Source organism: Rutidosis leptorrhynchoides, chromosome 8 (assembly GCF_046630445.1).
Source record: "Rutidosis leptorrhynchoides isolate AG116_Rl617_1_P2 chromosome 8, CSIRO_AGI_Rlap_v1, whole genome shotgun sequence".
Lineage (NCBI taxonomy): Eukaryota > Viridiplantae > Streptophyta > Magnoliopsida > Asterales > Asteraceae > Rutidosis > Rutidosis leptorrhynchoides.
The window spans coordinates 257,590,134-257,604,077 of NC_092340.1; positions in this window are offsets into that span (position 1 = coordinate 257,590,134).

Sequence of the window (13,944 nt, forward strand, 5' to 3'; positions counted from 1 at the left end):
TCATTCCTGACTTATTTGATAGCAATGAAGTTTGAGTAAAGTTATACAACGTCTTGCTAAAGATTAACCCGAACTTTCTAAAATTGGAAAATTACTATAAGTGGAAACTTTCCATAAATAGTAACCTTCCGAAAATGGAAATTCTTTAGTGAACCATTACTATCAATATAGTACTATATACTATTGTCTGTTAGGCAATGTCTGATCATACGTTCTATCTCTAGGTTGAGATCTCGGTCACGTCCTTCCGTTCAATTCTTTCGTGGAATACTCTTTTGTGCTACTAAGGTGAACTTCATAGTCCCACTTTTTACTGTTTCATAACTGTTTTACAACTTTTGAGGTGAGACACATACTTGGTTTATAACTGTTTTACGCTTAGACACAAGTACTAAATTGTTAACTATGCTGTCATGCTTTGATTCATGCTAAATCCCTACCGTAATATCGTTAATTGCTACGTTTAAATGCAAACTTAATTATTGTGAGTAGGCCTATTGAGATTAACGTCTCTAACCATTCAACCGTTGGTCTTTGGTTACATAATAATGATTCCACGACACTGACAGTACAAGGTGTCATAGGGTAAACTTGTTTAGTAGCGATATTACAAAATGCAGCAACACTTTTAGATTGATATTTCTATATTGATCAACTTTAAACTAAATCTTGTGGTCTAAAACTTTGGATATTATTTATAAACCTATGAATTTCACTCAACCTTTTTGGTTGACACTTTAAGCATGTTTTGTCTCAGGTGATGATTGAGCTAGCTGTTTGTAACTTTGTGATGATAGATTTGATGTTTGCATGGAGTCCACATCGCATATTATATTTTAGTTCGTAAACATTTATTTTACGTTTTAATAATAATGTAAACATGTATTACTGCTTCCGCTGTTTTATTAACAAAGGTTTTATTTAAAGTCTCATATAGAGTCATTCTCGTTTATACAACTGTGTTATGATATGATTGGTCACAATTACCCCTGGTCCATTTTGGGGGGTGTGACAGATTGGTATCAGAGCAGGCTGTTGTAGAGAACCAGGATTGCATTTTAAGTGTGCCTTATACAATTAGGTACCTTAGCAATGTAGGACTACAACTTTCTTTGACTATAGTACCTTTAATTGTTTCCTTTAACTGTTAAATGCTACACTATACTTTAGAAACTTTACTTATCTTAGAATGCCGAGCCAATCTAAGAACTCTGCTCATTCTCCTAAGTACTATTCAATTCCACCACCACATTTAAATGCGACACCGTTCTCGACATTCCTATGTCATCTATCATGATTTTGTGTATTACATATGTATTACATGAAATATTATCCATGATTTTTGAAACTCCAATATTTGTTACTATTCATACTCAAACATATATAACCTCCTTGTTATACCACGTACCTATATGCTTTATGCCTTTATGCATCGGTTTGCGAACCAGAAAATGTCATTGAGTTATCGAGAATCTCAAAGATATTATAATGTCATCACTACTCATATTCGTTACTTTTAAATCTTTATTTTCTCATTATTTTTGATCATTGAATTTTCTTGACGGATGGCGTCTACGAAACTCTAGAATGGAAGGGTTTGGATTACCAATTTAAAGGATCCTATAGCTCAAACCCTAGACCTGAATAGGCCATTACGAATTAAAAGTCTTTAATCATTATCTGATTACATACTTATCATTTTTAATCTAGACACGTCATACTGCAATTATTGCATAAATGGAGTATAGACAAATCATATCTATCCCAATAGACTTTGTCTAACACTTTTTCTAAATTTCCTCCGTAAATTACGGAAATCTTTTTCTATATATACGTATTCAAGGAGACGAATATATCATTCAATATTCAACACCCATTTCATATCAAACCTTATTCCAAACACATAATATGGATTTCTCACCTGATTCCTCAAGTTCCTCTAGCTCCGAAGATAGCGTGATGGGAGCACACCCACCAATCAATTACCGAGATTTCTTCAGAAAATGGGGATGGGTTCGCGAAATACTCACCCTATGGAGAAATGAAGAAGGTACTCCTTATCACGAGCCAAACTTACCACCAAACGTCGGAGTACTCGATCCGCTTACCGGCGAACCTGTTCGCAATACCACTTTCACTCTTTTCGCAAGGATTTTTCGCCTCGAAGGTCGACTCGATGTAGCGCAAGACAGTATTCGTCCTCTACTCCCGAATTCTAACCAGATAGGGTTATTAGAAGAAGTTAGAAGACTTCAAACTAAATATCAAGAATTGACAAACCTTACGGAGGAATGGGTAGAACAAATCCATAGACTCGAGCAAAAAGTAGAAACCCTGGAGGAAACAGTGCACGATTTGGAAGCTAGGCTCACACCTACTACCCAAGTACCACAAGCAACACCAGAAACATAACCAGCACCACTAGTACCAACAATACCACCAACATCACCAACACCACAAGCATTGTAAGCACCATCAACATCACCACCAACAGCATCAGCATCACCAACAACAACATCTGTATTTCACGCCTCAACATCACACTCAGTACCTCGGATATCAACATCATACGCCCCATAGATACCAATGAATATTAGTAATAATGAGTTAAGATGTATTGACTCATTCTTCCTGAAGAATTATATATGTATACTTTATATATATATGGTTTGAAATAATAATAAATCTTTTCGTACTAAGCTATTACGTGTAAATCTTAACTAGTATGTACTACTTGGTTAATTCATATCACTAATATGCTATAATGTACATCCTTCATTAATGACTTAATGATCATTAAGCACTGCTTCAGCACAATAAACTCCATTTCATAATAAATCAAGTGTATTATTCAAATACATGTCTGATTTTACACTTCCATTTTCGATGTACTCGAAAATTTTTAGAAAACATTATTCGTGTCTTGTGAATTTCACAAGAATTCCACGAGTACCAACATCATATACCGAGGTATATCAATAACAATGAATGATGAAGTATTGATTCATAACTCCATTAAAGAAATATTCCGCGACGATTATGTAATCTCTCAAGTTTTGAAGATTATTTATTCTTGTTCCAACCGCAAATCAAATGATTTTAATATTATATTAACTCATTAAATCTATATTATATTTGAAGAATACATATATGAACGTATATCTCCATAAAGATTGTAATTAAAGTTCTTTTGTACAAACTGTTAATTGTGAAAATATTTTAACGGGTAGGTAAAGAAATATTTATATCTCACATTAATATGTTGCATTGTACATTCTTCAATTCTGATTCAATAATCAGTAACTATACTACTTATGTTCACAAGATATATGTATCCGTTCACTAAAGAACAACTTTTTTCGTACAAATTCAATTACATATTCTAATTTTGACATATCAGAATCCAAGTAAAGCTTTAGCAGGTGTTATCTTCCTAAAGATTACTAAATTCATATATATATTCATTCGTATTTTGTGATGAATTATCACGTCAAACCACCAAAATTAGAACCATTGATGGTTACATCCTACGCTTAAACACTTCAAATTCAAAATTCTTGAAAACACCTCGGATTGATAATCAATGATTCAGATTCATTAACCTTGAGAATGCTGACGAAGCAGCAAAAGCTATAGGTGGTCTTAATGGCCAAAAGTTTGATGATAAAGAATGACATATTGAAAAAGCTCAGATTTAGAACTGAAAAACGGATTGAGCTAACCATGAAGGAGACCATGGACAAATCACAAGGACTAAACCTGTAATCAAAGAATCTAGATGATTCGAATTCTGATGAAAACCACAAAAGATCTCCTTACGCATTCTAAATCCTTACAGAAGAATTTTCCTCATTATCATTGGATCTTAGAAAATTCTAGGATATCATCGTATCTTTCATTATAAATATCCTCTATATTTCTGAAGATACCTTCATAACTATTCTTGTCCGAAATTATTTATCACTTCGCACTATCTGTGTTACATAATAAAGGAAACTGTTTTAGTTTCTATATTTCTATAACATACAAGTTTAAATTTTGAATGATTTGAGGTAGTGTTGGGAATTGAAGCATGAGTTAGTATAATATAATGACGTCAGGCCAACGTGATTATATTACAGTAAGTCATGCTAAATTTTTAATGGAAGATGATGATTCATAGACTTTATAATCATCATTTGCCATGTTACATGACTTTCACATTCTACTTAACCTCTGAACATATCAAGAACATATATTCTTGATAGTTCTATCCTTAGTAATTCTAGTAATTTAACAAATCAAATCGTGCTATTACCTTTCCTTCTGCTTTGTATATTATGATCATTCGAAACTCCATACCTACGAATTCTAGACCATTATTCGCTTGACTTGAAGTCTGGAAGGAAAAACAAGAGCATAGAGCTCCGACATATAAGGGAAAATATAAAGCCCGATAACAACACGGAAATTATAAACCGTGTATATCAATGCGTATAGCAACATAAAGACACGGAAGAATTAAAAACACTATAACCCCAAGGTAATTGTAGAAGTAAACAGATTCCTCTGGGGTAAATGAAAAAGAAGAATGATAGAAATGATAGTCAGAAAAATATCCAGGATAAGAACTGGATGGAGCATTTTCACAATCTTTGAAAGTATGAATCGAGAAAGAAAGTATAGAAGTGGTGAAGATAATGAAACAGAAGAAGCTAATTTATAGCAAAATTCTAGACACAACAATCAAGGCAATTTTAATTTCCTTAATTACCGGAGAATCAAATCTTATACAGATTATAAAGATTTTCTTTAAATCCCTTGAATTCCGAAAATCACCTTTAATTATGTCAAAAGTTAAGGCAAACTGATATTTCCTTATTTCAAACTTTTAAGATAACTTCATTTATACTCTTCCTATAATCGAATCATTTTATCCATATTACCCAATGTTGATAAAACAATATTTTCAACTCATATTCATCATTCTTGTTGTAAAGAATGACAATCTCTATCAAATTTAACGACTATGATTATCATGCGAAAATGGGCCAAAGTTGAAGTTGAAAATTTTTCAGAAAATTCTCCACAAAATTTTGCCCGATTTTGTGTAATTTAGTGACTTCGAATATGTGTTTTGCGGCCATTAATTATCATCAAAATGAATCTACACTCTCATATATTCACATTCAATATGAAATTTAGAAACAAAAACAAAAATAAGGTTATCAATCTTGAGAAATAGAAAAGCGGCTAAAAATACTCGAACAATAAAACCAAGACGTTATAAAAGCAGCAATGTTTTACAGCTACTGGTGAGATAGTAGCCCCAACATGATTCTCGATGTACCTAAATACAATATTAAATAAAAACAAGTATCATAGTGGTATTTAAACAGGCACACAACAATTCACATGTGAAGGTATTACTTATCCTAAAATCTAAAAGTGCAAAATTCACCTTTAAAAATAGTAAAATATCATTTTCAGAATCTAAACTGGTTCGAACGGGAGAAATCCTTAGGGAATTCTTGCTCGTAGTGACATTTTCTTGTTATCTTACGAAAATGGGCCAAATCTGAAGTTGAAAATTTTTCCAGAAAATTCTTCACAAAATTTTGTTCGATTTTGTGAGGAATTTAGTGACTTCAAATATGTGTTTTGCAGCCATTAATTATCATCAGAACGAAACTAAAATCTCATATATTCGCATTCAATATGAAATTTAGAAACAAAAACAAAAATAAGGTTATGAATCTAGAGAAATCAAAAAGCGGCTAAAAATACTCGAACAATAAAACCAAGACGATATAAAAGCAGCAACGTTTTATAGCTAGTGGTGAGATAGTAGCCCCAACATGATTCTCGATGTATCTAAATACAATATTAAATAAAAACCAGTATCATAGTGGTATTTAAACATGAACAAGAATTCACATGTGAAGGTATTACTTATCCTAATATCTAAAAGTGCCAAATTCATCTTTAAAAATAGTAAAATGTCAATTTCGTAATCTAAACTGCATTGAACGGGGGAAAGCCTTAAGGACGTCTTGCTCGTAGCGCCATTTTCTAGGTATCTTCCGAATATGGGCCAAATCTGAAGTTGAAAATTTTTCAGAAAATTCTCTACAAAATTTTACCAGATTTTGTGGGGAATTTAGTGACTTCAAATATGTGTTTTTACGGCCATTAATTATCATCAAAACGTATCTACACTCTCATATATTGGCATTCAATATGAAATTTAGAAACAAAAACAAAAATAAGGTGATGAATCTATAGAAATAAAAAATCGGCTAAAAATACTCGAATAATAAAACCAAGACGTTATAAAAGCAGCAACGTTTTATAGCTAGTGGTGAGATAGTAGCCACAACGTGATTCTCGATGTACCTAAATACAATATTAAATAAAAATAACTATCATATTGGTATTTAAACAGGCAAAACAATTCACATGTGAAGTTATTACTTATCCTAAGATTTAAAAATGCCAAATCACCTTTAAAAATAGTAAAATGTCATTTTGGAATCTAAAATGGTTCGAACGGGAGAAAGCCTTAAGGAATTCTTGCTCGTAGCACCATTTTCTAGTTATCTTGCGAGAATGGGCTAAATCTGATGTTGAAAATTTTTCAGAAAACTCTCCACAAAATTTTGCCCGACAGGAACAGGATGTGAGGTTTCGCCGATTTCAGAATGTGATTTTTCTTTTTCTATAGCTGAAATGAACCTTTTTGTGGGGAATTTAGTGACTTCGAATATGTGTTTTGCGGCAATTAGTTATCATCAAAACGAAGCTAAACTCTCATATATTCGCATTCAATATGAAATTTAGAAAGAAAAAAAAATAAGGTTGTGAATGTAGAGAAATAAAAAAGCGGCTAAAAATACCCGAACAATAAAACCAAGACGATATAAAAGCAGCAACGTTTTATAGCTAGTGGTGAGATAGTAGCCCCAACATGATTCTAGATGTACCTAAATATAATATTAAATAAAAACAAGTATCATAGCGGTATTTAAACAGGCACAACAATTCACATGTGAAGATACTCCGTATTACTTATCTTAAGATCTAAAAGTGCCAAATTCACTTTTAAAAATAGTAAAATGTCATTTTTGATGTGACAACCCGGAAAATTACGATCAAATTTAAACTTAATCTGTATATATTTCCGACACGATAAGCAAAGTCTGGAATGTTGAAATCTCAAAAACTTTGAACTGTGTTCATGTATTCATTTACCTTTCGACTGCTCTCGATGATTCACGAATGATTATGTGTAAATAGATATGTATGAATATATATATATATATATATATATATATATATATATATATATATATATATATATATATATATATATATATATATATGTATATATATATATATATGTATATATATATATGTATATATATATATATATGTATATATATATATATATGTATATGTATATATATATATATATATATGTATGTATGTATGTATGTATGTATGTATGTATGTGTGTGTGTGTGTGTGTGTGTGAATATTAAATTGAGAAATTTTAATAAAACAATTAACAGTTTGGTTAATATGAAAATATGTTATGAAATCTATTATATGAATTGAAAACGTTAACCGAGTATTGAATGAATAATACTTTACATGAACGTATTTGTTTCGATGTAAGTTTAATATTTTTATCGACGAGATTATTGAATGAATAATACTTTACATGAACGTATTTGTTTCGATGTAAGTTTAATATTTTTATCGACGAGATTAAAAGATGATATCAAATGATTGAATTATCAGAAACATTGAATTATGATTACGAGTCTCCATTGAGAGGTCCACTTTGATTTAGGAAATCTGTTCCTTTTATCGATATTCGGAATAAATGGTAAAGTGATCTTCGAGTAAGGACAAAGTGTCAAGTAGCGAGAGCTAGTCAGATTGGTGGAAATTCCAGTTAAGTTCCAATACATGCCTTACAATAATTACCTCTTGACTTTTGATAAGATAAATTAATTAACCTTCATATTATGTATTGTGAAAGTGAAATTAGGGAATATAGGTAAATTAGGAAATAGATATTGACAAGTTAAATAGATTAACATTTTACATTAAGATGATTCCATACGTTTGATTTTCCTTTAGAATTAATTCTACGAGTCATGATTAAAATGGAAATTTAAAACCCTGAAACCTGATATGATTCATATATGATTGTACTTTCTTAAACGAAAAAGCCTTTTCGATATAATAGACTTTTATTATTAAAAACGTCTTATGACATAAACAACATCTACTATTATAACCTTTGTAATAAAATGATTTTTTTTATTATAAAATAATTTGGTTATTAAAACATTTTATGAACGTTAAATAAATGAACTATATCAATTTTAAAACTTTATAAATACAAATGTTACGAAATAGTAATTTTTAATATTTAAACGATTTCTAAATATATAAGTTTTGAATGACATTAGTTTTGAAAAACTATATATTATACATTGTCCCAAATTTATATTTCGAAATGAAAATATAAAATATATATATTTTAACTTAGTCATAAAACGTCCTGATTTAAAATAATATATTTGGACAAACAACGAGCCACTGATTTATAGAAACAAATGACCACAACACTCAATTATATAAGTTACATTTTTTATAAGATAATTTATTGATGAGAAAGTCAAATTATTAATAAGGGTACATGTCGTGTAACGTAAAAGGCTAGTTTTCTAAACGTACGAAAATGCGTTCGAAAAACCGAAAGTGGTACATGAGTTGAGTGACAACGTACATGTAATTTGTGTAAAATTACATTTTTACCATGAACGTAAATATAATATAATATATAAGTAATTAAATAAATTATATATATATATATATATATATATATATATATATATATATATATATATATATATATATATATATATATATATATATATATATATATATATTAATATTAGTCAAGTGTCGGCATGAATTGGAAATGGATACCAGCTGGGAAACTTCTTCATGCTATTGCATGAAAATGAAGAAGGAACCCCATGAAATCGCATGGGGTAAGAAATCAGGACACATTATATAAAGCTCGATCGACTGGACTCAAACATACACATATCATATCCATCTATATTACTCTGTATATATTTATATTTATTTTATTATTATTATTATTATTATTATTATTATTATTATTATTATTATTATTATTATTATTATTATTATTATTATTATTATTATTAGATGTATTAGGTATTATTATTATTAGTATTACACATAAAATACTACGACGAGGGGATGCGCGAGCGTTTTCAAAACGGGTTTTTCGAGTAGGATAGGGCTAAGGAAATTAAGGGTTATAGCTATGGAGGTGATGGGTAAAGTTCGCGGGCATGCTTTGAGGTTAATCTAGTGTTTATCATCTCTGTTGCGTCTACGTACCTTTCCTGCAATATTGAATCTCAATATTGATACGTGACTACTTATAATTTAATTTTTACATACTAATAGTGTATCCCTGACTAGTGCTCGAGTATATAGGATTATGCATGCTTGTACTTTTGATATTGCCTTTAGTTAGGTTATGTTGAATCCTGAATTAGTTATATATGCAGTTAAGATAATGTATAAGATATGCATATCATTGGAAAGCTAGCGAAAAATCAAGAACTTTTCATTTAGATATCGAATGGTTTTGATGAACGGATTAAAAGATCTCGTCAATTGAATTATCTAATTTTAAAAGTATTATTAAAATGATTATCGTTATCGTTATCGTTATCGTTAACGTTAACGTTATCGTTATCGTCATTATTTTTATTATCTAATAATCAATATTATTATTATTATTATTATTATTATTATTATTATTATTATTATTATTATTATTATTATTATTATTATTACTACTACTACTACTACTATGATTATTATTACTATTATTATTAATATTTTTAAAATAATTAATATTTTTATCAAAACTATCATTTTATTATTTTTATCATCATTATTATTATTAAAAGTATCATTAATATTAAAACTATCATTTTTATTAAAATTATCTTTTTAATAGAAATATCATTGTTATTATAAAATATCATTATTATTATCATTTTAGTATTATCATTATTAAAAATTTATCATTTTGAATAGAGTTATTACTTTTATAAAATATTATTATTATTACAATTAATATTAAAAAGTATCGTTATTATTAAGATTATCATGATTAGAATTACCATTTTATCATAATCATTATCAAATATTATTATTATTATTATTATTATTATTATTATTATTATTATTATTATTATTATTATTATTATTATTATTATTATTATTTTTATTATTATTATTATTATTATTAAAAATAATTAATATTATTATTATAAAAATAGTGCAACTTTAGTTATTATTATTATTATTATCAATATTATTTTATCAAATATGTGATACAAAGATATTTTCACCATACGTAATATAATTACATTAATAGTAAAAACTACTATATATTTATGATTTTGAGTAAACTGTATAAATTTTATTACTTGAGATATATAAAAGTATATTTTTATCATAAATAAACTTTAATATAACTTTTTATAAATGGTTTGTATTATTTACTATAATAAAATCTGATAGATATATTTAAATATATAAAACGACTATATTTATGTTATACAATTTTTGGAAGTCATTTTGAGTCAAATTGACTTTTGTTGACTTTTGTATTTTAGTCTCGAGCATTAGGATTGTGGTACACTATGACTTGACCTAGATTGTTAGACATATATTGATCAACATATAAATATATATATACTTAATATAGGCTCATGAATCCGAGGTCAACCTTGCACTTGTTCAATGCCATCATATGCATAATTACTACGAAATACAGTATTGTGAGTTTCATTACTCCCTTTTTAAATGCTTTTGCAATATATATTTTTGGAACTTAGAATACCTGCTTTTATAACTGTTTTACGAAATAGACACAAGTAATCGAAACTACATTATATGGTTGAATGATCGAAGCCGAATATGCCCCTTTTTGCTTGGTAGCCTAAGAATTAGTAAACCGATCTACTAATTGATGCGAATCCTAAAGATAAATCTATTGGGCCTAACAAACCCCATCCAAAGTACCGGATGCTTTAGTACTTCGAATTCGTTTTATCATGTCCGATGGATGTCCTGGAATGATAGGGGATATTCTTATATGAATCTTGTTAATGTCGGTTACCAGATGTTCAATCCATATGAATGATATTTTTGTCTCTATGCATGGGACGTATATTTATGAGAAATGGAAATGAAAATCTTGTGGTCTATTAAAATGATGAAAATGATCGATTATGATAAACTAATGAACTCACCAACCTTTTGGTTGACACTTTAAAGCATGTTTATTCTCAGGATTGAAAGAAATCTTCCACTGTGCATTTGTTCATTTTAAAAATATTACTTGGAATCATTCATGGCATATTTCAAAAGACGTTGCGTTCAAGTCGTTGAGTTCAGTAAAGATTATGATTAAGTAAATGACATATTAGATCATTTATAGTTAGATATTATGAAATGGTATGCATGCCTGTCAACTTTCGATGAAATGAAAGTTTTTCTTTTAAAACGAATGCAACGTTTGTAAAATGTATCATATAGAGGTCAAATACCTCGCAATGTAATCATATGTTATTGTATTCGTTCTTATGGATTAGGACGGGTCTTTACATATGGTATCAGAGTGGTGGTCTTAGCGAACTAGGTCTGCATTAGTATGTCTAACTAATAGTCATTAGGATACATTAGTAAGTCTGGACTTCGACCGTGTTTGCATGTCAAAAGTTTTGCTTATCATTTCTAGTCGAAAATCATCTACTTATCATCCGTAGGAAATTACCTGCTTATTATTCTTAAGTCTAGACACATCCTACTGCATTGATTGCACGAATAGTGTATAGAAAAAATTCGTATCTTAGCATATCGCTAATTCATATCTTAGCGCATCTATTACTTTAAACTTTGCCTGACATATTTCGTAAATTCCTCCGTAATCTACGAAATCTTTTGCTCCATTTATATACAGATATTCTATGTAATTAGAATACCACCCGATAACCGAAAAATCATTTCATATCGAAAAATCCTTTATTCAATCGTACGAAATGGAATTCGTCATTAGTTCAAGTCCCTCGGATTTCGAAATGGAATCCCACTCAAGCTCCGAAAGCAGTGTGACTGGAATGGATCAACCAATCAGCCATCATCTATTCTGGATGAATTGGGGATGGGTTCGTAGCCTTCTCAATCATTGGAGACAAGAAGAAGGTGATCCCTTCCATCCACCACATTTCCCTCTTGGTGAAGAACCTGAAGCACTTACCGGCGAACCTGTTCGAAACATCATTTTCTCTCTCATTTCCAGAGTATCTCGTCACGATTATATACTACATCAAATTCTAGATTTTATTTATCCGCTAGTCCGAACCGACAATCACCCCGGTGTAATAGAAGAAGTCAAAGAGCTTCGCGCTCGGGTAGTGGCTCTGGAGAATATGGTGCAAAGGTTACAAACACCAGCAGCAGCACCACCAGCATAACCAGTACCACCATCATCGACACCAACAGTACCATTACCACCCCCAATCACAACCGTGTCGTAAACCTCAACTTTACAATCTGTACCCCGAGCATCAACATCATACGCACCATAGATACCAAGGAGTACCAATAACATTATCCGATGAAGTATTGATTCAAAACTTCATTGAAGAAGTATTCTGCGACGATTATATAATCTCTAAAGTCTTAGAGATTATCTATTCTAGCCCTAACCTTAAATCAGATGAATGAACCAAAATGATAGAAGGAATAATAGAAATCCTGACAAGAATGGTGCGTGATTTACACGCTAGACTTGTTTACCAACAACATCAACAGTACCGTCAGCATCACTAGCACCGCCAGTACCGACAGTATCACCGCCAGTATTCCCAACACCAGCAACACCTGTAACACTACAAGCTCCATCAATTACATAACCACCAACGATATCGACAACACAATCACCAATAGGTATATCGAAATAACGAGTTATGAAGTATTAACTCAGTTGCACTGAAGGATTTATATGTATATCTTATATATATAAATTTTTTTTAAACCATAATGAATCTTTCCGTACTAAGCTATTATGTGTGAATCTTAACTACTCCGTTAATTCATATTACTAATATGCTATGATATACATTCTTCGTTAGCAACTTAATCATTGTTAACTACAATCTCTGTTTCAATTCAATGAATTTCATTTCATAATAAATCAAGTGTATTATTCAATTATATGTTTGATATTACACTTTCATTATCGATGTACTTGAAACTTTTCAGATAACATCATTCGTACCTTATGAAGTTCACAAGAATTTCACGAACACCAACATCATGCATCAACAGATAACGAAGTATTGATTCATAATTTTAATACCATTGAAGAAATACTTATGTAATTTCTAAAGTTTTAGGGATTACTCAATTCTAGTTTCAACCGTAAATCAAATGAGTTTAATTTAATATTAACTCATTAAATCTATGTTATATCTGAGGAAAATATACACATATATATTTTCATAAAGACTAATAAAATTCTTTTGTACAAAATATTAATTGTGAAATTTTTTTAACGGGTCTCGAGAGAGATATAAATTCACAATTAATATGTTACATTCTTCGAATCTGATTAAGCAAATTATCAACTATACTTCCTACTTTCACAAAAATATACATTCTTTCATAAAAATCAAAACAACCATACTCATTCAAATTCAATTACATATTCTGATTTTGAAATCGCAAAATTTAATTCGAGATATAACCAGTATCATCACTCTGAGATTCCTACATCTTTCAAAGCTATACTTTGACTTCAAAACTGTGTTAGAACACCATATGTAT